The sequence below is a fragment of the Sphaerodactylus townsendi genome, linkage group LG05 (assembly GCF_021028975.2).
Source record: "Sphaerodactylus townsendi isolate TG3544 linkage group LG05, MPM_Stown_v2.3, whole genome shotgun sequence".
NCBI classification, from domain to species: domain Eukaryota; kingdom Metazoa; phylum Chordata; class Lepidosauria; order Squamata; family Sphaerodactylidae; genus Sphaerodactylus; species Sphaerodactylus townsendi.
The window spans coordinates 121,989,540-122,010,952 of NC_059429.1; positions in this window are offsets into that span (position 1 = coordinate 121,989,540).

The following is a 21,413-nucleotide window of genomic DNA, read 5'->3' on the forward strand; positions in this document are numbered from 1 at the left end:
GACATCCATTGTGGGGGTGGGTCCGTTTGCATTCATGTCCTTTTGTAGGCTTCCCAGAGACTGTGGGAGACTGGCAGTCAGACTGGATAGACCCTGGTTGTGATTCAAGAGGGTGTTGTGTTCTTCCTTGGATATAGTAGTCATTTCCCACCCCTCCCCGGTCAAGTTATACTTATGGCGACCCCTGGTGGGGTTTTTAAGGCAAGAGACATTCAGAGAGGTTTGCCACTGCCTACATCCCCCTCACAACCCTGGTATTTTGTCAAGGTCTCAGGATTTACCCTGCTTAGCTTCTGAAATCTGATGAGATCAAGCTAACCTCGGTTATCTAGGCCAGGGCATATACTACCTTAGGCCTTCCCTATGTATATGTATATGAAGCTGCTTTGAGTTTGAATGATGGTCCATATAGCTTAAAACCATCTATTTTATGAAGACCAGCAAGAGGAAAGACCCCTTTGCATAGTGACTAGCTGACTTGTGGAACTCACTGCTACAATATTGGTGTTTACATGGCTGTTTAAAGGATGCTGAACAGATTTATAGCACATATGTCTACGGTTGGCGGTTAGCCATGATAGCCAAAGGGGGCCTCAAGAATCAGATATAGAATGCCTCAAGAATAGTCTGTAGGTAAGGATTGTCTGTGTCCTGTTTGTGGGGGCCCCTGTGGCATTTGACTGGCCACTGATGAAAAGGGGAAGGAGTCTGGTTCAGTGGGAGAGCATCTACTTGGTGTGCAGAAGGTCTTGGGTTCAATCCCCGACATCTCCAATTAAAAGAATCAGGCATGGTATGGATGATCCACTGCCAGTCTCAGTAGACAATAATGGTCTTGGTGGACCAATGGGAAGGTTGGGAAATACCTGGAGATCTTGGGAATGGAGGGAGGGGTTTGGGAAGGGAAGGGACTTTAACGGGATATAATGCTGTAGGGTCCACCTTTCAAAGCAGCCATTTTCTCCAGGTAAACTCATCTCAATTGGCTGGAGGTCAGCTCAATTGTAATCCCAGGAGATTTCCAGCTACCACCTGGAGTTTAACCCAACCCAACCCAATAGCAATTGCTGTCTGCTTTCAGATGAAGTCTGGTTAAAAGTATAATATGTGTCCAAAACTACAAACAAGACAGCAGTACCACAAGGTATCTGAAATACAGATGCTAATAACAGTGTGTAGTACAAATCCTGTGTAGTACAAAACAAAGGTCCTGCAAAATGCAATAAAAGTCTACTAAGTTAACCAGTCCCCGGATGTGTACCAGTCTCATGCAAGCTTCAAGGCTACTAGAACATAAATTCCATATGTCTGTGCTTCCAAAATGTGTAAAAGTTTGTTAGAATGGCAATGATTTGAAACCATCAGGGACAGCAGTCTGCTCTGAAAACTCTGACGGCTACAAAATATCCTTCAATGTCCTTTCAGAGGTGGCATTGTGTTTGATGTGTGTGTTAAAATTTACACATTTGAATTACTTTCTGTTGTTGAGATATCTGTGAATGGGTATGTCACATCCTTTCTGTTGTACATTGTGCCCAGATCTATGTAGAGGCGAATATGAAATGATTGTTGTTTTGATCTGAGGTATTATATAAACTAAGGAGCCGTGTGGCGTAGTGGTTAAGTGCCTGCACTGCCACTCACACGGTCAGGAGTTCGAGCCCCCTGTGGGTCAGATATCCTGGCAGCTGGCTCATGGTCAACTCAGCCAGCCCGCCATTCCTTGGTCGGTAAATGAGTACCTAGCTCATAGCTAGGGGTAAAGAATAGCCGGGGAAAGCAATGGCAAACTACCCCACAAAAACGGCTATGAAATCACTGCTTGCAGTGGTACCCCAGGGTTGGATACGACTGAAGGGGAAACTTTACTTTTTATTATATAAATTAATTGCTTTGAGACTGTTTCTAAGACTGACCCTCCATAGTTTGAGGTTGGTATATACGTATTTGGTGCAGAGGTGTTCCAGGTTCTCTCTAGGTGCACCCCCCCTGCTTTTTTTCTTGTTGATACGGTGGACCCACCTGTAGATTGGTTCCCCCCCCCCCCCCAACTGGAAAGAATACTTAGGACTGCCAACTTCTTGTGCTTTTCATGTGTCTTGAAAGATGTTCTCGAGCACTGCATATGTTTGGCTGATGCATCTTTTTTTTCCACGAGTGCCATCTGTAATTGCTGGATTTTTCTCTCTCCCTCTCTGAAAGGCATAGAGGCCACTTTTAAAAGCTGACGTTGGCAACCCTAGAAATGTTACATGATTCACCCCATAGATCTGCCCCTCGATTTGCTGCTTTTCTCTGATGTAGAAAGAATAATGTCCGCCAAGAAGGAGAAAGGGGAAATGGGGAGGGGAAGAAAAGAGATGTTGAATAAGCCGCCCTTGCCTATTTGAGAAGTTATTTACTGTCTGGTAACTCCATTTTATAGCCACCCTGCATTTCACTCTCAAACCCTCTGAGTGACACGCATGCTGTATTTCAGTCATTATCTGATATTAGAAGCTTTGGCTGGAGTTTCCAGGCGCCTTTAGGAAGCTGCCAAGGAATTCAACGCGACAGAGCTCCCAACTTTATGGCTTCCCGCATCCCCCCCCCTTCCCCACAGCCTAAGCTCAAAATGAAAAGAAGAGAATAAATGTGCTTAAAGATCCTGTTCCAAACAGATAGGCTGCTGGCCATGAAAGGAACAGACTTTGCCACAGCTTTATAGCAGTCGACAGATTTGGCTTTGAGCCACAGGCAAACCTAACACCGTCACCTGAAGATCTTCACACATTCGCCTTTAATCTCTGCAGTGTGTGGGGGAAAGGACAAGTCTACCGGTCGCTTGAGAGTAGTGTTACTTTCAGCCTCTGCTCCACAGGAAGCACTGGGTCTCAGGTGCTCTTTAGATCAGAGATGGGCAAATTATGGACCCAGGGAGCACACACACACTCGGACAATCCCTTATTGTAGGCTGAGATGATAACAGTCCAGGAACAACCTGTTTGGAAAGTCTCAAGCTGATTCTGCACAGGTAACACAAATGGGTTAATGAACCTGTGTTGCCTGTGCTGCCATTTGCATGGTGGGTGCAGGGGCTCTCTCTCTCTCTCTCTCTCTCTCTCAGTGGCGTAGGAGGTTAAGAGCTTGTGTATCTAATCTGGAGGAACCGGGTTTGATTCCCAGCTCTGCTGCCTGAGCTGTGGAGGCTTATTTGGGGAATTCAGATTAGCCTGTACACTCCCACACACACCAGCTGGGTGACCTTGGGCTAGTCACAGCTTTTCGGAGCTCTCTCAGCCCCACCTACCTCACAAGGTGTTTGTTGTGAGGGGGGAAGGGCAAGGAGATTGTAAGCCCCTTTGAGTCTCCTACAGGATAGAAAAGGGGGGGATATAAATCCAAGCTCCTCCTCCTCCTCTTCTTCTTCCTCTTCTTCTTCTTCTTCTCTCTCACTCACTCACTTCCGGAATTGTAATCATCACCCTCCCAGTACCTTAACCTATTCCCGGTATTGCTCATCCCTATATTTCTCAGGTCTCTTAAAATCTGCATGAGTGCATATTTATATTTTGATTTTCTAATAAAACTGTAATCTTTTCTTGCTGCAACCTTGGTTTTGGGTGATTTTCTTGGGGGACCGATCTCTGTGTACACAGGTTTTAGATTGCCTACATGCCTCTCATGTAGCTAATCTGCCTCTAGCTAATTCTGCCACTATTCCAAGAGGCAGACCCAAGCAATTCAGGTAAACTCCCCATCCCAGCCCCACCCTTGATTCTTGTTTGGCTGTTTTTGAGAGACAAATTCTAGGATTCCAGGGCATGCTGAGGAAAGAGGCTGCGGCTCAGAAGAAAAGTTTCTGTTTTGAATGCAAACCAGAACCCAGTCTTTGGTGTGTCCAATTAAAAGGGCTAGGCAGCAGGTGATGGAGAGATGCTGCCAGTCTGAATAGGCTGACTGAGTAGACTGGCCTCGGTGGACTGAGAATCTGGTTCAGTATAAAGGCAAGCTTCCCGTGTCAGACAGTGAGCAAGTGTCAGGTCTCAGGACTGAAGTCAATAAGCGGACTCTGGATGCTGGATCAGAAGTCTTTATTGATAACAGAAAGCCAGTTCTGTCAGACCATGAAAATACAGTTGCCTTTATCCCCTCAGAGTTCCCACCATAAATCTCGTCTCCCTGTTTCCCATGGAACGTGAGAATAATACAACAGAAAGAGAGATGTTTGGGAGTTGAGCATCTCAAGGCCAGCACAGCGATAGTTCTCAGCCACCTGCCACCCCCCTCCCACTGGGAAGGCACCAGGGTCACTCCTAGGCCTTTCTGCACAGGCGGAATACAGCGCCCCAGTGATGGCAAAAATGCTGTCCCTGGGGAAGCGTTCGCACAGGAGGTGTTGTTGCTTTGCAGCAGCGGCATCCTGGCTGCCCCAGAGCGGCATGAAGCTGCCGCTTTAAACTTCGCTCAATGAGTGAGGTTTTTGAAAAGCGGCATCTTCCCGCCGGCAGGGTGCGAACTGGAGGGCTGCAGAGACCCACGCACACTGACCTCTGACCCCTGGAGGTCGGAGAGCAGCTTGGGTGTGGCCCTGCAGCCCTCCAGAGCGACGCTGGACAGGCAAGTCAGTGGAGGCAACGGACCGGAGCCCCGTAGATCCGCCACACCGGAGCCGCCTCTCTGGTGTGGCGGTTCTACGGAGCTTTCTCGCATGCTGCCATGCGAGCAGTCCCCGAGCCTCCACCGGCATAATTTATACCGGTGGAGCCGTGTTTCCGCCGCCATGCAGAAAGGGCCCTAGTTAGCTACAATTATAAGTATCAAAGGAAAATGAAAGGAAAACGTCTATTATATCAGAAGGTGAAGACAACTGCCACTTCCCTACAGTCAGGTGTGAATCTCCTGCTTGGTGGCAGGAGAACCATATCCTGATAGCAAGTGAGCTCTGGCCAGCCCACTGTGACAACCACAGTCAGGAAAACCCAGCCTGGCATCCTGTTGCAAACATTGCCCTGCTCTTAAAGAGATATTAATGCTGTGATAAAGCCAGGGGACCACATGTCTATTCAGATTTAATATAGGTTCATTCCCATTGTACTCAGCGGGACTGACTTCCAGTGAAGCATGCACAGGTTTGGTCTGCCAGCTAGTCATAATGCCATAAGACTGATATGGCTGCTCCACCATGTTTTGGATCACAACAAACATTCCCTTTTTAAGCCTGCATTTTACTTTGTTGTTTCAAGAAGACTTAAAACAAATATTTAATTGTTCCAAAAAAAAAGGTCCAAGTTTGGCAAAAATGTTTCCACATCCCATTGGGACAACGGGCAGGTGAAGAAAGAAATCGCTTTGCTACAAAAGAGATAGTTGGCTGGACTAGAGTTGTTTTTGCTGGCCCCGTGTGACAAAGATCTCACCAGCATAGAGCACGGTTGCATTCTCTGCTTCTCCTTGGGGAGAATACCTTGTCTTTGAAAGCCATTTTCACTGTTGCTGATCATTTTTTAAAAAATTCTTTATACCCAGGCGACTAGCCAAAGTCAATGTTTGTGTTGTTTTAAAAACTTAAAAGTAAATCACTGTGGGAAACTTCAAATGTACAGATTACTTCACAAAACCATTTTTAGGCAAAGAAAGAGAACTGTGATAACATGCAATGTTATTTTACATTCTCCCGCCTATTCTTTGTCCATGTTAAAAAGCCTCTTGTCCTCTTTGCATAAAGCGATATGATATTCGCTGGCTCTTGTCTGCATTGTGTTGTACCAGGTCAAAGATAGTAAGAAGCTGAGCCTGAAGTCTTATCTTTTTTCACTGGAAAATAATGTTTGATGTGTAGGGTGAACATTATGAAAACATTGTTGGGTGTCTTGATAGTAAGTGTTATTGCCAAAACTTTAATGCAGGATTCAAAGGGTACAGAAAAGCATCTGAGGGCGATTCCGCACACGAGTAAAATAGGTTCGACCCAGTTCCCTGAGAAGGGTACTAACCTAGGTCGAAGCCATTGTTGTTCCCCACTGCAACCAGATTGATCCCAGCTCGGAGGGCAGAATCATCCTGTGCCTCTTTGCCGCTCCGTTCCGATTGGCTACTGTTCTACGACCATGTTCCGTCTATCCCCACACATGTTATTTAAAAAACTGCCACAGGAATGGAGGGACGAAGGTGGCGTTTTTTGATTGGCCAGCTGTACACATGCCCGAAACACTCAGCTGTGACTGGCTGAATGGGGGGCTCCTGGCACCAGAGATTCCACACTTTACTGGAATCGAGCTGAGTTCGAGCGTGGTTCCCTGAAAAAGTAGTAGTTCCCAACTGGAGTCAGAAATTACACGGGGTGAAGCTGGTACAAAACCACGTCGATCCCAGTGGTTGTGCGGAGTACTTAGGTCGAACGCATCTCAAGCTTAGGTCGTTAACGCAAGTGCGGAATCGACCCCACAGTCATTCACTGGGAAAAGAATTCTGGGATAGACAGATCTTTAGGCAGTCTAGGAAGGCAGTTCATATGATCTTATGGGAAAGAATGAACAAATGACAAAACTGAATGAGACACATACTTTGGCTGGAGGCAAATAATAATACTTCTTTCTGTTGAACTAAAGGCAGTCTAAAAGAAGGAATCATTGCTTGTAGTGGATACCCTCATCTCATTTTTGCCTCAGGCAAGCAGGCTTCGCTTGAGTTTGTTTAGTTTCTAAAACGTGTTTGACCAAAAGTGAGAGTGAGTCAAACATAATGTATATTTACACTGTGTGAAGCAATGCCTCTCTCAGAGCATTCTCATTTTCCTTAAAAAAATGTTTCTAGTCTAGCTTTTAAGTCATCAGGAGGTGAAACTATATGTTATACACAAATAAGTAAGTAACAAATGCATGTTACAAAATTCTAACAGCTCACCTGAGCACCTCTCTGTTGGCCATCTCTGAAAGGTTGGCTGCCTTGGCCCACAGGGACTCGGCAACCCTTCTGGAATAAACAAGATGCAATTCTGGCTTCTGTTGATAAGTTTTTTATTTCCACCAGGCAGATAACAGCACTCCTGAAACTTGAGTGCATGCACCACACCAACCTCTTCTCTTCTATCCTGCCTCCCTTTTATTCCTCTCAAAAGATTCCCTCCCTCCTGGGAGCTCCCTGCTCCAACCTCCTAGTGACTGGCAAGCTGTCTGTCTTGCCCTGCTGGCCTGAGACTGGCTGTTCAGCCTTCCTAGCCCTCCTCCGTTATTACAGCCTGGATGGGGCTGTGCTGGCCCTGCCTCATGCTGTAAGGCTGCTGACTGCAGCTTGGTCAGGGCTGTGCTGCCTCCACCCTGCTCCATGGAACTGCTGAGGCTTGCTCTTGCTGCTGAGGCTTTCTTGCCATTTCTCTTCTGTTCCTTCTTGCTGCTGGCTTCTGGGAGGTCCCTGCTTCCTGAGGTAATCCAGGGGTGGGGCTGTCAGTTGTGGGGTACTTCAGGGTCCCTGGGTGAGCATTTATGGCAAGGAAAGGGGTGGAACAGACTGCCGGGTTCTGGGAGGCAGCCCTGTATCTAGACAGTTGGATTTCACCTTTTACCATACCTGAAAGCCAGCATGGTATAGTGATTAAGAGCAGCAGACTCTAATCAGGAGAACCAGGTTCAATTCCCCACTCCTCCACATGAAGACTGGTGGGTGACCTTGGGTCAGTCACAGTTCTGTCAGAACTCTCTCTGCCCATGCAGAAGCAGTTAATGGCTTCCAGCAATTCCTAGAACCAGCATGGTATAATGGTTAAGAGCAGGCAGACTCTTAATCTGGAGAACCAGGTTTGATTCCCCACTCCACATGAGTGGTGAACTCCTCCCCATGAAGCCTGCTGGGTAACCTTGGGCTACTCACACCTACCTCACACCTACCTCACAAGGTGTCTGTTGTGGGGAGAGGAAGGGAAAGCAATTTGTAAGCCCCTTTGAGTCTCCTTGCAGGAGGGGAAGGTGGGGTATACGTCCAAACTCTTCTTCTACTACTCTATATCACTGACAGGTTTTTGCTAGGAAGTGACAAATTGCGCTGCAGCTGCTGTTGCCCACACCATGGCCCCACCCACAACCCACCATCTGTTGCCCAACCTTGCCTGGCAGCCCAAGTAGAAGAAGAGGAAGAGGAGGAGGAGGAGGAGGAGTTTGGATTTATATCCCCCCTTTCTCTCCTGCAGGAGACTCAAAGGGGCTTACAATCTCCTTGCCTTCCCCCCCTCACAACAAACACCCTGTGAGGTAGGTGGGGCTGAGAGAGCTCCGAGAAGCTGTGACTAGCCCAAGGTCACCCAGCTGGCATGTGTGGGATTGTACAGGGTAATCTGAATTCCCCAGATAAACCTCCACAGCTCAGGCGGCAGAGCGGGGAATCAAACCCGGTTCCTCCAGATTAGATACATGAGCTCTTAACCTCCTATGCCACTGTATAGATACCCCTGCATAGATACCCCTTAAATACCCCTAAAATAGGTTGCCTTCAATGGATTTGGAGGCAGATGTATTCCAATAACTATTTTCATCCAGTACTCCAAGGACTATAAACTCCCAAGCACTTTATACAAGATTCTCAAAAAAAAAATTGAAGGATCATCCAGCAAGCCAATCAGTTCCTATCAATCCAAGGGAACCAGTTTTGTAGGGCCATGTCCATTGATAGGAATGAATGAGGAAGGGTGTGACCATTCACCCCCAAAAAGTCAGTGTCGCATGTGTTGTTTCTTGCACACTTCATCTTCCTCCGCCTCCATTTTCTATTATCTTCATAGGGTTTTCTTAAAATAAACTAAGCATGTCCTTAATTCTTCCTTTGTTTCTACCGCCCACATTTCCCCGAGTTTTTGAAGCGTCTGGGCTAGGTTCTGACCATGTCTGCTTTTTGGCATTAACCATTCAGCAACCCCAGCCAAACACGCTGTGTAAACACCAGCAACCCCAAAGTTTAAATAAAGCGGCATTGAAGTAACTGAGCAAATATCTTTTCCACAATAATCTGCTTTCTATCTTTCATGCATGTACTAATGACTGCAACCTCCTGTGGAAATTCAGGGGGGCATTTGCCTCCTTGCCATTTTCCAGGGTTCAAAAAATGTCACCCTTTGGTGAGTTGTTATATTTGTTTATTTAGCGATGGTGCTTGGCTTCTTAACTATAATTTCAGCTTTATAACATGAAATACCTACCGGGACAAATTGTATGACGAAATGCTCAAAAATATCTGAAATGTCAACTTTTACGGCCTTTTGTTTCCAGGAAAATTAGAACAGCTAAGTTTTAACAGTAGATTTAAAAAAATCAATATATACATATGATGTCCCCCAATATATACCCCATATGTCCCGAACCAGCCTCTGCGCTCAGCAGAGACCAATTTACTGGTGATCCCTGGCCCCTCAATGATACGGCTGGCCTCTACCAGGGCCAGAGCCTTCACAGCTCTGGCCCCAGCCTGGAATTAGGCAGCTCTGCACCTACCACCACACCAACTGTCCGGGCCCCTCGCGGGACTGCTTGCTGAGGATTCCGCTTAGGGCACACTGTAAGACCGAACTGTTCCGCCCGAGGGCAGCCGGGGAGACCAGTGGATTGATGAGGGACCCCCCTCCCTCCCTCTTCACGTTCCCCCCTCTTCTGATAAACATCATTGAAGATCCTACCACCCTTGGGAGGTTGAGGAGTTAACAGTAGATGCCATCTTGTATTAATACTAATTTCAATGCTGCATTTTAATGGGGAAGGTTTATATTTTATCTTTTAGAGCCTGTATTACTTAACTTAACGAATTTTAATTTGATTTGATATATTGTGCTCTATCTATGTTGTTCACCGCCCTGAGCCCTTAGGGGGAGGGCGGTCTATAAACCGAATGAATGAATGAATGAATGAATGAATGAATGAATGAATGAATGAATGAATGAATGAATGAATGAATGAATCCTACAAGAGCTACCTCACATATTTCTTCCAGTTGTGTCCTTCCCTTTTCTTTACTCCAGTATAAGCAGTTGTGTAAAAAAGTAATTTTAAAATGTTCTACCTGTTAAAGTAAAGGCTGCTCTTAATGATTTTGGACATTCGAGGGTGCTGCGTTTTCCATTGTATCGCAAACAAAATGTGTGTACTGGAAACAGAACGTGTGTGTTTGCTCCTTACTGAAGATTGATGCCTCTTGCTCATCTGAGAGCAATCTGGGAGCTTCCTTTTACACTCTGCTCTCTTCTTCTGTCTTTGCCTGTTCCCTTGTGGCCATTCCAAGGAGAAACAACTTTTTAATGCACCTCTCTTAGGAGAGGTGTTTCCAGACCCAGGCTGGGAAACACCTGGAGATTTGGGGGTGGGGCCTGGGTTGGGCAGGGTTTGGGGTGGGGTGGGGTGGGGTGGGATCTCAGCCAGACACAAGGCCACAGAGTCCATCTTTCAAAGCTGTCATTTTGCTGAGAGGGTCAGATCTGTTATAATTCCTGGAGATTGTTGGAATAAGCGACTTCTGCATGCCTGGACACTGGGGGGTGCTGTGTATCTCACTCTAACTGTGATGTTGCCTCTCTTGTTTGCCCTCCTTGTCTGGGCTAGGAGACCAACCACTAACTTCCTTTCTTCCCCATGCTGGTTTCACTTCTGTCCTAGCCTTTGACCTGAGTGCATGGTCAATGGCTGCCTGCCTCAGTAGGGCTTTCCCACTGAAACACTCTCTCACTTGCACACACATAGAGTGTCCACTTGTCATAAGGATAGTAATCCTTAGACTAGGGTTTCTTTCTCTCTACCTTTTTCCTAGATCAAAGCTGTGAACTGGAGATGCTTGAAGAAATATAAGTTTTACCTTTTACATTTATCTCTTGGGAAGTTTCCTTTCTTCCCCATGCTGGTTTCACTTCTGTTCTAGCCTTTGACCTGAGCACATGGTCAATGGCAGCCTGCCACAGTGGGGCCTTTCCCACTGTAGCATCTTCTCTTACCTGCGCACACGTGATGGCGCGTTAGTTGTGCCCACTTGTCGTAGGGAAAGTAATCTCTGTAGACTAGGGTTTCTTTCTATCTACCTTTTTCCTGGAACAAAGCTGTGAACTGGAGATGCTTGAATAAATACAAGTTTTACCTTTTACATTTATCTCTTGGGAAGTTTCTATAAACTGCACTCGCACACACACTACTGGGCAGATCCATATTTCTAAACTAAATCTAACAGAGATCTCCAGGGCCCAGCTAGAGACTGGCAGTCCTACAACTATACACCCACATGATCCGCAATTTGTTTAGGAGAAGTTAGGCATCTATTTGCTTTTACTGTCAAGGTTGCCAACTGTGGGTTAGTGAATTCCTAGAGATCTAGGGATAAAGCCTGGGGAAGGTTTGGGGGGAGCCAGGGTCTTAGCGTGGTTCAATGGCCCACCCTCCAAAGCATCCATTTTCCCCAGAAGTCCAGAGATAACTGTAATTCTGAGAGATCCCCAGGACCTACCTCCGTGGTGGTGAACCTATGGCACTCCAGATGTTCACGAACTACAATTCCCATCAGCCCCTGTCAGCATGGCCAATTGGCCATGCTAGCAGGGGCTGATGGGAATTGTAGTTTCCTGTTGAAGGGCCTGCACGTTTGTCATGGCACTTCAGAATTCTTTGCAGAGTTCCCTGACACATCACTAAGTTGAAGTTCTCATGTTAGTTGATGTATGACGTGAAGACTTTGCATCAGATATTAATGGGAGTTTTGTGCCATCCATATTTGTGTATCCCCTTTTCTCTTCGCAACCATGGCATGTAAGTAGAAGCGGCTTCTGCCTTTCTCCCCCCCCCCCCCTTCTAGTTTTGCTTCCTCAAACCAACCCTGTGGAGCTATTAATGGTTCCATTTATGGAATATGTCTCCATGTCAGTTTCACAATTTAAAAAGGCCACGTGCCTAGGAAGCACAAAACTCTCACTGAACATGTTTGCATCACCTGGTAAGGTAACGGGAGAAGCTGCCCCATGTTACAGAGGGATCCAATCCTATGTTCAAGTGGTTCTCAACTTTTTGCTCTCAGCATGGGACAGGAAGTTACACAACGTCAGAGCAACATGACAGAAAGAAGGGAAGCAAGAGTCACAATTTCACAGGTTATGGCTTTTATGGGCAGTGTGGGGAGGGGAGGGAACCAGTTCAGCTGGGGATAGGAAGAAATGGAGCACCTTTGTGGGTGTGATCAATAGCTCTTGATCCACTTGAAGGATGGGTGCCCTCAGTGTAACCTCAGCCTGTGGGTTCTGTGGGGCAGAACTTGGAATGAGTTTGCAACAACAAATTTTAAAAACAAAATGGTTTACTTTCTTAATATATAACATCAACATTTAACATCACACTTCAAGGACCTGTTCAGGTTGCATTTTCAAGTCCTTATGTTTACAGTCTACTGATACCGCCAAGTCCAATTCTTCTTTGCAAGTGGGTTGGCTCCTGAAGACTCCAAGGGCTTGATGAACAGGATTCAACATGATGAAGGTTTCCAGGAGAACTCTCACCCATTACAACCACAAAAAACCCTTAACAAGGTGTTAAGGGCTTATACCAATCAAGGTCCGAGTCTGGTAGCCTTGTCTTCCCAAACTACATGAGCTCTGCAGCCTCCTCCTGCTTTGGGTCTCCACCCCTTTCTGGGTCAACCCATTCTGAGCATGGGGGTTACATCAGCATTCTGGAAAAGGGTCTGGACTCCATGGTTTTCATTTTTCCTAGGAGGCCCTCAGACCACACCAAAGAATGGCTCAAATTGTTAGATTTAGTTTAGAGTCATAGATCTGCCCAGTAGTGTGTGTGAGTGCAGTTTATAGTAACTTCCCAAGAGATAAATGTAAAAGGTAAAACTTACATTTATTCAAGCATCTTCAGTTCACAGCTTTCTTCCAGGAAAAAGGTAGATAGAAAGAAACCCTAGTCTAAAGAGATTACTTTCCCTACGACAAGTGGGCACAACTAACGTGCCAGCACGTGTGTGCAGGTGAGAGGATGCTACAGTGGGAAAGCCCCACTGTGGCAGGCTGCCATTGACCATGCGCTCAGGTCAAAGGCTAGAACAGAAGTGAAACCAGCATGGGGAAGAAAGGAAGTTAGTGGGCGGCCTCCTGGCCCAGACAAGGAGGGCAAACAAGAGAGGCAACATCACAGTTAGAATGAGATACACAGCACCCCCCAGTGTCCAGGCATGCAGAAGTCGCTTGTTCCAACACAAATAAGCCTTTATTTGGAGCAAGATACACTGGCATAATACCTGTGCCTTTAGAAAATCACAGAATCATAGGGTTGGAAGAGGCCATTCAGGCCATCTTGTCCAACCACCCTCTCAATGCAAGACCAGCCTAAAGCATGTTTGTCCAGCTGCTGCTTGAAGATTGCCAACGAGAGGGAGTTCACCACTTCCCCAGGGAGCTGATTCCACCGCTGAATTATTCTTACTGTGAAGTGTTGTTTTTCTCCTTAATATCCAGCTGGTACCTTTCTTCCCATAACTTAAACGCATTATTACAAGTCCTATCCTCTGTTGCCAACAGGAACAGCTCCCTGCTCTCCTCTAAATGACAAATTTTCAAATACTTAAAAGAGAGGAATCGTGTACCAACCAGAGTAAACATTCCCAAGTCCCTCAGCCTTTGCTCGTAGGGATTGGTCTCCAGACCGCTGCTCATCCTAGTCGTTCCCCCCTGCACCCACTCCATTCTGTCCACATCCTATTTGAAGTGAGGCCTCTAGAACTGCACACAGCTCATGGGAATGTTTGAGCACATGCAATCAAGGTCACGACTAGACTGTGTTGCTCGTGGAAGTGTAACAAGGTAGGAGGCAGCGTGATCTCACAACTCTGACTCTAGTGTGCAATGCCTCTGCCATTGACTCAAAACATAACTCAGTAACCTACAAGTGAGAGTATACATATGGATAAATACATACGTACACATATGCTACTGTGCAGAGTGCAAAACACCTTTAGCCATTGGAGCCCTAGGCACAGGCGAAGCTACAAGGGGACTGGAGGTGCACCTCGCATCGGGCGCACGCCTGTGGGGTCGGAAAATCGCCACCCAACCCCTCCCCCTTCCCCCGCTCCCCCCACTTACCTTAGTTCTTAGTTTTAGGTTTAGTTTCAGTTTGAAAAGCGGGGTTTTTTGCAAACCCCAAGGGCTCCTGGGTAGTGTAGTTCCCACCAGGGGCTTTTTTCGGCCTGAACTAAACAGGCCACTTTTCAGCCTGAAACTAAGCCTGAAACTAAAAACTAAGGTAAGTGGGGGGAGTGGGGGGGGGCTCAGGAGGTCGGGGCAGGAATGTGGTCATGGGGTGGGGGAATGCAGAGTCCGCACCAGGAGCAGTTTGGTCCAGCTACACCTCTGGCCCTAGGGCCGTGGTGGCGAACCTTTGGCACTCCAGATGTTGATGGACTACAATTCCCACCAGCCAATTGGCCATGCTGCAGGGGCTGATGGGAATTGTAGTCTATAACATCTGGAGTGCCAAAGGTTCGCCACCATGGCCCTAGGGCATTGGTGACAGTTTCTCAGCAAAATAAATACATAAATAAAAATTGATGGTCCCCTAATCCCTGCAGGGCTCCTAGGCTTCAGACTAGTAAGCCTTATGGATAATGTGGCCCAGCCATGTCCCAGTGCCTGCTTTTCCACTCTTTCCTTCCCGTCAGGAGTGGGCTCCTATCAGACCTCCCGGCTGCAACCATAATGACAAAGAAGTGAAAGGACAGAAAGGACATGGAGAAATCCCTTCTCCAGTGAGTAACCTCAGTTCACCATCCTGCTTTTCTTTCTCCGCTTGTATTTAAAAAGAAGAAGGGGGTATGGTGTCCTGGTTCTCCATCAAACTCGCATAGCAGCATGTCCTTCCAAAAAGCAACCAAAAATCTGGCAACTCCGGGGGGGGGGGGGGGGCATGACTCAGTACAGCTTCACAGCTCACTTAACGCTTGTGATCCAAGAGTTCAAAACCTCTGTTCTAGCACATATTCTCAGTTCGTGCAGAGGGGTTGCATTTCATGTAGAAGACAGCATTATCTTAGCAAAACATACCTGAGATGACAATCCTTCGATCTTGGTTGGGCAAATGGCTCCTCAGTGTCCCATTACTGTGCATTCTTGGCTTTCAAAAACCACGTTGCCGAATCCCAGAGATTTCTAGAACAGCCAAACTGTCATGGATAAACAGAAAGTTACTGGGGTCCTCTACAAAATGCAAACTCTGCATGTCAAAGTGTGGTTCCAAAGCAATGACCTGAGGCTATCTCACTTGGACCATCGTGTTCTAATACCTTTTCAAAGTCTTTGTAAATAGAACTTCAAGAAGACTGTCCCAGAGCAAGCGGTTGAAGAATTACAGCCAAGGTAAATGCTAGAAATGAAAGCTAAGCCAGCCCTCTTGAACAATTTCCATATTCAACATGATTGACAAGGCTAAGATTTAAAAAAGGGGAAACAGCTCCTTGCATACTACAAGGAAAAATGTATTTTATAGTTATATTTGAATGTAATCTTAATATGATAAATTTAGGTTATTTTTAAATTTTTCATTAATAACAAATAGAAAAACAATGTAATATGAAATAAAAAAGGAAGAGTAATAACAACAAAGATGATTACAATTCTGGGAATTTAAAAAGCCAACATCATTATATAAGTGATATTCTATAAACATAAGATGATTAACAGGAAGATAATATTTTAAAAATCCGTATATAATTACTGTTATTTTCTAGTTTTTCTTATATGACACGATTTCCCATTCCATTTTATTTTTAGTATCATTTTTATTTTCTCATAGATCTCCAGGGCATCAGGCAGCATCCAAAGGAAAGCGTGTGCGGAACATGGTCATAAGATCCGCCCCAATTTCTTTAATTGGTGAATTAAAATGATCCCAGTTTTAATCCTCCAAGGATGTAAAGCTAGGATATATGATGTTCTCCCCCACCACTTCATCATCACAACATCTGTGAAAGATAGACTAAGAAAACATGATTGGCCTGGGGTCACCTAGCAAGTTTAATGACTGAGTCGGAATTTGATCACGTATCTCCTCCGTCCTAGCCTCCATTCCCAATGGCACATTTAAGTGATATTTTGGGATCAATTAGTTGTAAGAGTCCATCTTTGTTAAACTGTACTGAAACACTGCATTAAGAACTTGTGATATAGTTAGCAGGTCAACTTACTAATTAAATGCTACGCCATTCATCAAATAGAAGCATTAATAATTCAGCACTTACAATATCTGTTCCTAGAATATGACTCAGCAAAAGCGTTTTGATTATATTTAGATACTTAATGCTTTGAAAACACGTTTGCATTTTGTAAAGTAGCACAGTACCAAGAAACATGCAGCATAATTCCCATTTATGCATTTCTAGTATTTTCAGCCGCTAATTTCAAAACAGCCTAGTTGTTTGTGCAGCCGTCAAGTTCACCACCAAATGTCTAATTAAAACCCAACTTGTAGCGAGACACGCGTCGGTGCATCGAATTTTGTTTCAGAAATCACAACACACACACCCCCACAATAGCCCAACCGCAACAAACAAATGCAGAACAAGCCCTTAGTCAAAAATAAAATTATGAAGTGTTATATTGCTCTTCCAGGGGCCCGCTCCTCCCTTGTGATTCGGCCTGGTTCTCGGTTACACATCTGTATTATTCTTTATATGAGAAATAAATTGCTCCCTCAGCACACAGGATTCTGCTTTTTCGTCATTAATCTCAGAAATGTGATTTTCATCTGACATAATTTCCACCATGTCAGAATAGCAGCCTTTCAGAACTGGAAGCCATTGACTTCGCTACTTGGTTCTAATTGATCATCTTCTATACCCCCGGCAATTGCAATCCATTAAAAACCCTGAACAAATAAACCTGGGCTTCATACTCCCAAAGAGCGCTGGAGAGAATATGGTCTTCTGTTTGCCTTTTGTTCTTTGCAAGATGGTACACTGGATATAAGCAAGCATCTGCTCACGGACAGGCAGCCTGATCCATGCCGTGGGGAGAGGTAGTTTCGCAGCGGCCAAGGTTGGCGCATTTGTGCCACCTCCAAATTGGAATTGGGGGGCATGGCAAGGGAGGAAAAACCACAAAATTCAGCAAAGGTCCGAAACTCACCATTATAATTCAAAGGGCTGCAGTTTTTCTGGAATTAGTCACCTGTGAACCGGGCCGAATCGCAAGGGAGGAGCAGGCCGCTGGAAGAGCAATATAGGAGCAGCAGTGGCATAGTGGTTATGAGCAGGTGCACTGTAATCTGGCAGAACCAGGTTTGGTTCCCAGCTCTGCCGCCTGAGCTGTGGAGGCTTATCTGGGGAATTCAGATTACCCTGTACACTCCCACACATGCCAGCTGGGTGACCTTGGGCTAGTCACAGTTCTTCTGAGCTCTCTCAGCCCCACCTACCTCACAGGGTGTTTGTTGTGAGGGGGGAAGGGCAAAGAGTTTGTCAGCCCCATTGAGTCTCCTTGCAGGAGAGAAAGGGGGGATATAAATCTAACTCTTTTTCTTCTTTTTCTTTTTCTTTTTCTTCTTCTTCTTCTTCTTCTTCTTCTTCTTCTTCTTCTTCTTCTTCTTCTTCTTCTTCTTCTTCTTCTGTGGCAAAAGAGAGTGTTCTCAGGCTGAAAGCTCTCAGGATGCCAACTAAAGTCAGCTCTGTCTCCAGGAACATGCCGGGACTGCCCTCATGTGTGCCAGCACAGGCTCCTGTGGCAGAGGAGCACCGGCACAGCAGCAGCATTCGCACCAGGCACCACACAGTGCCCCAGAGATAGCATTAGTACCCATCTTGCTGGCTAAGTGCCACTTATACCATTTGGAGTGGCACATGGCACTGAAGGCAGGGTCTTGCCAGCTCCACAGTCATGGGGGGGGATTGATTGCCTTGTTAATTTATTGGTTTGGGAATCACTGTTTTAAAGTCCAAAACACACTTTCTCCCCAGTCCACATAGTGTATTATTGCAGAAAGATCTCATGCAAACTTGAGAATGGAACTAGGTGTCATGCTTGATACAAGAGACCACCAAAAGTGGCACCTCGTATCACAATCTTCCCTTTTTCCTTGTAGTTAGCATCTATGTTCAGTGGGTGATACTCTCAGACACCGCTGCCTGTAAGAGTCTGTTACTCCGGTCATCAAACAAGACTCAAGAAGGCTTCAAGAGCTTTATTGCAACTGTGTCAGCCCAGGGCTCAGATAGCTGAAACTAAAGTTTGGCTCTCTGGCCTCAGGTATATACCCAGTGGTGGGATCCAAAAATTTTAGTAACAGGTTCCCATGGTGGTGGGATTCAAACTGTGGCATAGCGCCAATGGGGCTGGGCGTGGCACAATGGGGGTGTGACCGGGCATTCCCCAGAAGCGAGAACGATCCTGGGCGGGGCTGTGGCAGGGGCAGCGCCACTGGAGTCGCCCAGGCGAAGCGAATGCTTGGCATGAGCGCGGGCTTGCTCGCACGCCGGTGCACCTCCTGCTAGACTGCTTCAAGTTCTGCTCGCTACTGCTGAGAGGAGGGGGGTAACTAAGGCAAAAATCACGTGGCAAAATCACCAATTAGTAACCCCCTCTTGGCACACACAAATAATTAGTAACCTACTCTCGGGAACCTGTGAGAACCTGCTGGATCCCACCTCTGTATATACCTGTAAGTTACAGACTGGTTCAACCCATAATCCCCCCACCCTCGCAGTCCTATAATATCAGCATTAGAAAGGACGGTGGGAACAGAGGCATTGTTTAGGACAGACGGTTCACTCCTTCGGAGGAAGGCAGATAAGAGTGAACGTTTAAGTTCTGTTGGCTAGTTACAAGCGAGCAGGGGGAGGCCTCCTGAGCCTCTGGGGATGATAATGGCTGAGCCATTTGTGACCTTGGTGTGGAGGTGCAAGCTGCCAGTCCGAGAATGGCGCATGGCTGACACTGCCTCAGTGTCTTTGCATATGCGGGAACTCCATTTGGGGGTCTTCCTTATTATGTCCTGACCTGCCCCTTATATTCAGATCCTAGGGACAAATTTCTTGATAAGATCATTCCCAGGACACAACCTTTTCCTGATCATAACGAACTAGTTTTCCTGTAATCTGATACTGACCTCCATGGTTCCTATAAAATGGCATTTTTTTGCCCTGGCGGCTAGGAAAATCCAAGCTCAAAAGGTTTTAAAGAAAGCCACCCACCCAACCTACTGATTTAATGTTTTAGACCTGTGATGTATACTGTTTTAATCTGTATGTAACTAACATTTTGTTGCTTAGTACTTGTATGGTGAACGCTTATAGCCGTACGCAACACACTTTTTTATTCTATCCTATCGTAATTAGAATCATTTCAACTGTGACACCTGTAATTAAATTAATCCTCTCGGGCACCTAACTCGCTCCCGCGTACTGCTGCCATTGAACTCCGCACCTGAACTGAGCCACTAAAGGAGACTGTACGCGTGGAGAAAGCTTCTAGTTTGGAGTCATTCGGTGAAAACTGGATCAGAACCCACAGCTTTTGTGAGTTGTAGTCATTTATGCAAAGAAATCCCATTCTCCCTAGCATCCAATGTCATGTAGAGGTTAAACCAGGGGTAGGGAACCTGCGGCTCTCCAGATGTTCAGGAACTGCAATTTTCATCAGCCTCTGTCAGCATGGCCAATTGGCCATGCTGGTAGGGGCTGATGGGAATTGTAGTTCCTGAACATCTGGAGAGCCGCAGGTTCCCTACCCCTGGGTTAAACTATCAGAACTCGACCTGGCAATCTCAAATTCCAATCCAACTGAGGACCAAACTAGATATGATGGAGCAGCAGTGGCGTAGAAGGTTAAGAGCTTGTGTATCTAATCTGGAGGAACCAGGTTTGATTCCCAGCTCTGCCGCCTGAGCTGCAGAGACTTATCTGGGGAATTCAGATTAGCCTGTGCACTCCCACACACGCCAGCTGGGTGACCTTGGGCTAATCACAGCTTCTCGGAGCTCTCTCAGCCCCACCTACCTCACAGGGTTTTTGTTGTGAGGGGGGAAGGGCAAGGAGATTGTAAGCCCCTTTGAGTCTCCTGCAGGAGAGAAAGGGGGGATATAAATCCAAACTCTTCTTCTTCTTCTTCTTCTTCTTCTTCTTCTTCTTCTTCTTCTTCTTCTTCTTCTTCTTCTTCTTCTTCTTCTTCTTCTTCTTCTTCTTCTTCTTCTTCTTCTTCTTCTTCATATGTTGAAGCCATTTATGCCCTAGCCATTTGAAAGGGTTGGGACATTCTGCGGTAGTCTTGCTCCCCATCTCCCCCCCTGCACTCAATTGACTGATGGAGGAAAATGGGTGGAGGAATAGAAATAACATTGCTCAGCTGTGGTATTTACCATAGAGTTTAGGAAACCACTTAGAGCATCACTCGATCCAGTGACCTTACTTCTGGACCTTCACCCAGAAATGATGCCGTTGTATCCCTCAACATTTTCCCCCCATACTCCATCTCCAAAATTCTCCCAGGGGGTTCTAGACATATGCCTGGCAACTCTACCAAAGTGAAACTGATTCTTTCCCAGAGTCAGTCGGTTGATTTACTCTCTACTAGGCTACATGATGACACAGACTTAGAGAACACCAAACAGTAAATCTGCCTTTCAAAACTGCATTTATAAATAACTGGCTGACTGATTTGATCACTCTTCCTTTCAGCAGCTGGCTCCAGAGGGGCACTCGACAACCACAAATCTTGGGGGGAGGGGTGCTAGAATTCCAGAAGTGCTATGTGAGAACACATATTTGAGATATGCTTCCAGTTGCTCTATATTGGACTATTTGAATATGTGGAAAGTAACTCACCAAACAGGTTCAACTGCTCATAAACAGTTGGTGTAGCAGCATGTCAAATTAGAATCTGGGAGAACCATGTTCGAATCCCCACTCTGCCATGGGGCAAGTCATTTTGTCTCAGCCTAACCTACCTCATAGGTAGGGTTGGAAACACCATTCTAGAAAGTTCCTGGAGATGTAGGTGTGGTCCCTGTGAAGGTGTGAATTTGGGAGGGATTTCCCCTATAACTGTGGTGGCGAACCTTTGGCACTCCAGATGTTATGGACTACAGTTCCCATAATCCCTTGCCAGCAATGTGCCAATTGGCCATGCTGGCAGGGGCTGATAAAGAATTATGAAGTCCATAACATCCTAATTACCAAAATTCGCTCCCTATTTCTAATCTATGGTGCTTCTCTGGCCTAATGGACACTGATTCATAGGGTCTTGACTCTTGATGAGCCAGAAGTGACTTGACTATGCTTACTACACACAACAGAATATGTCCCACAATGTGATGTATTCTAGTCACCTTGGGCCTCTTTTGTGGAGGAAAAATTGGGTAAGCATTTTGAAATAAATTAAATTTAATAAAATAAATTCTAGATGAATAATTAGTAGGATGCCAAAAGAAGACAGCAGA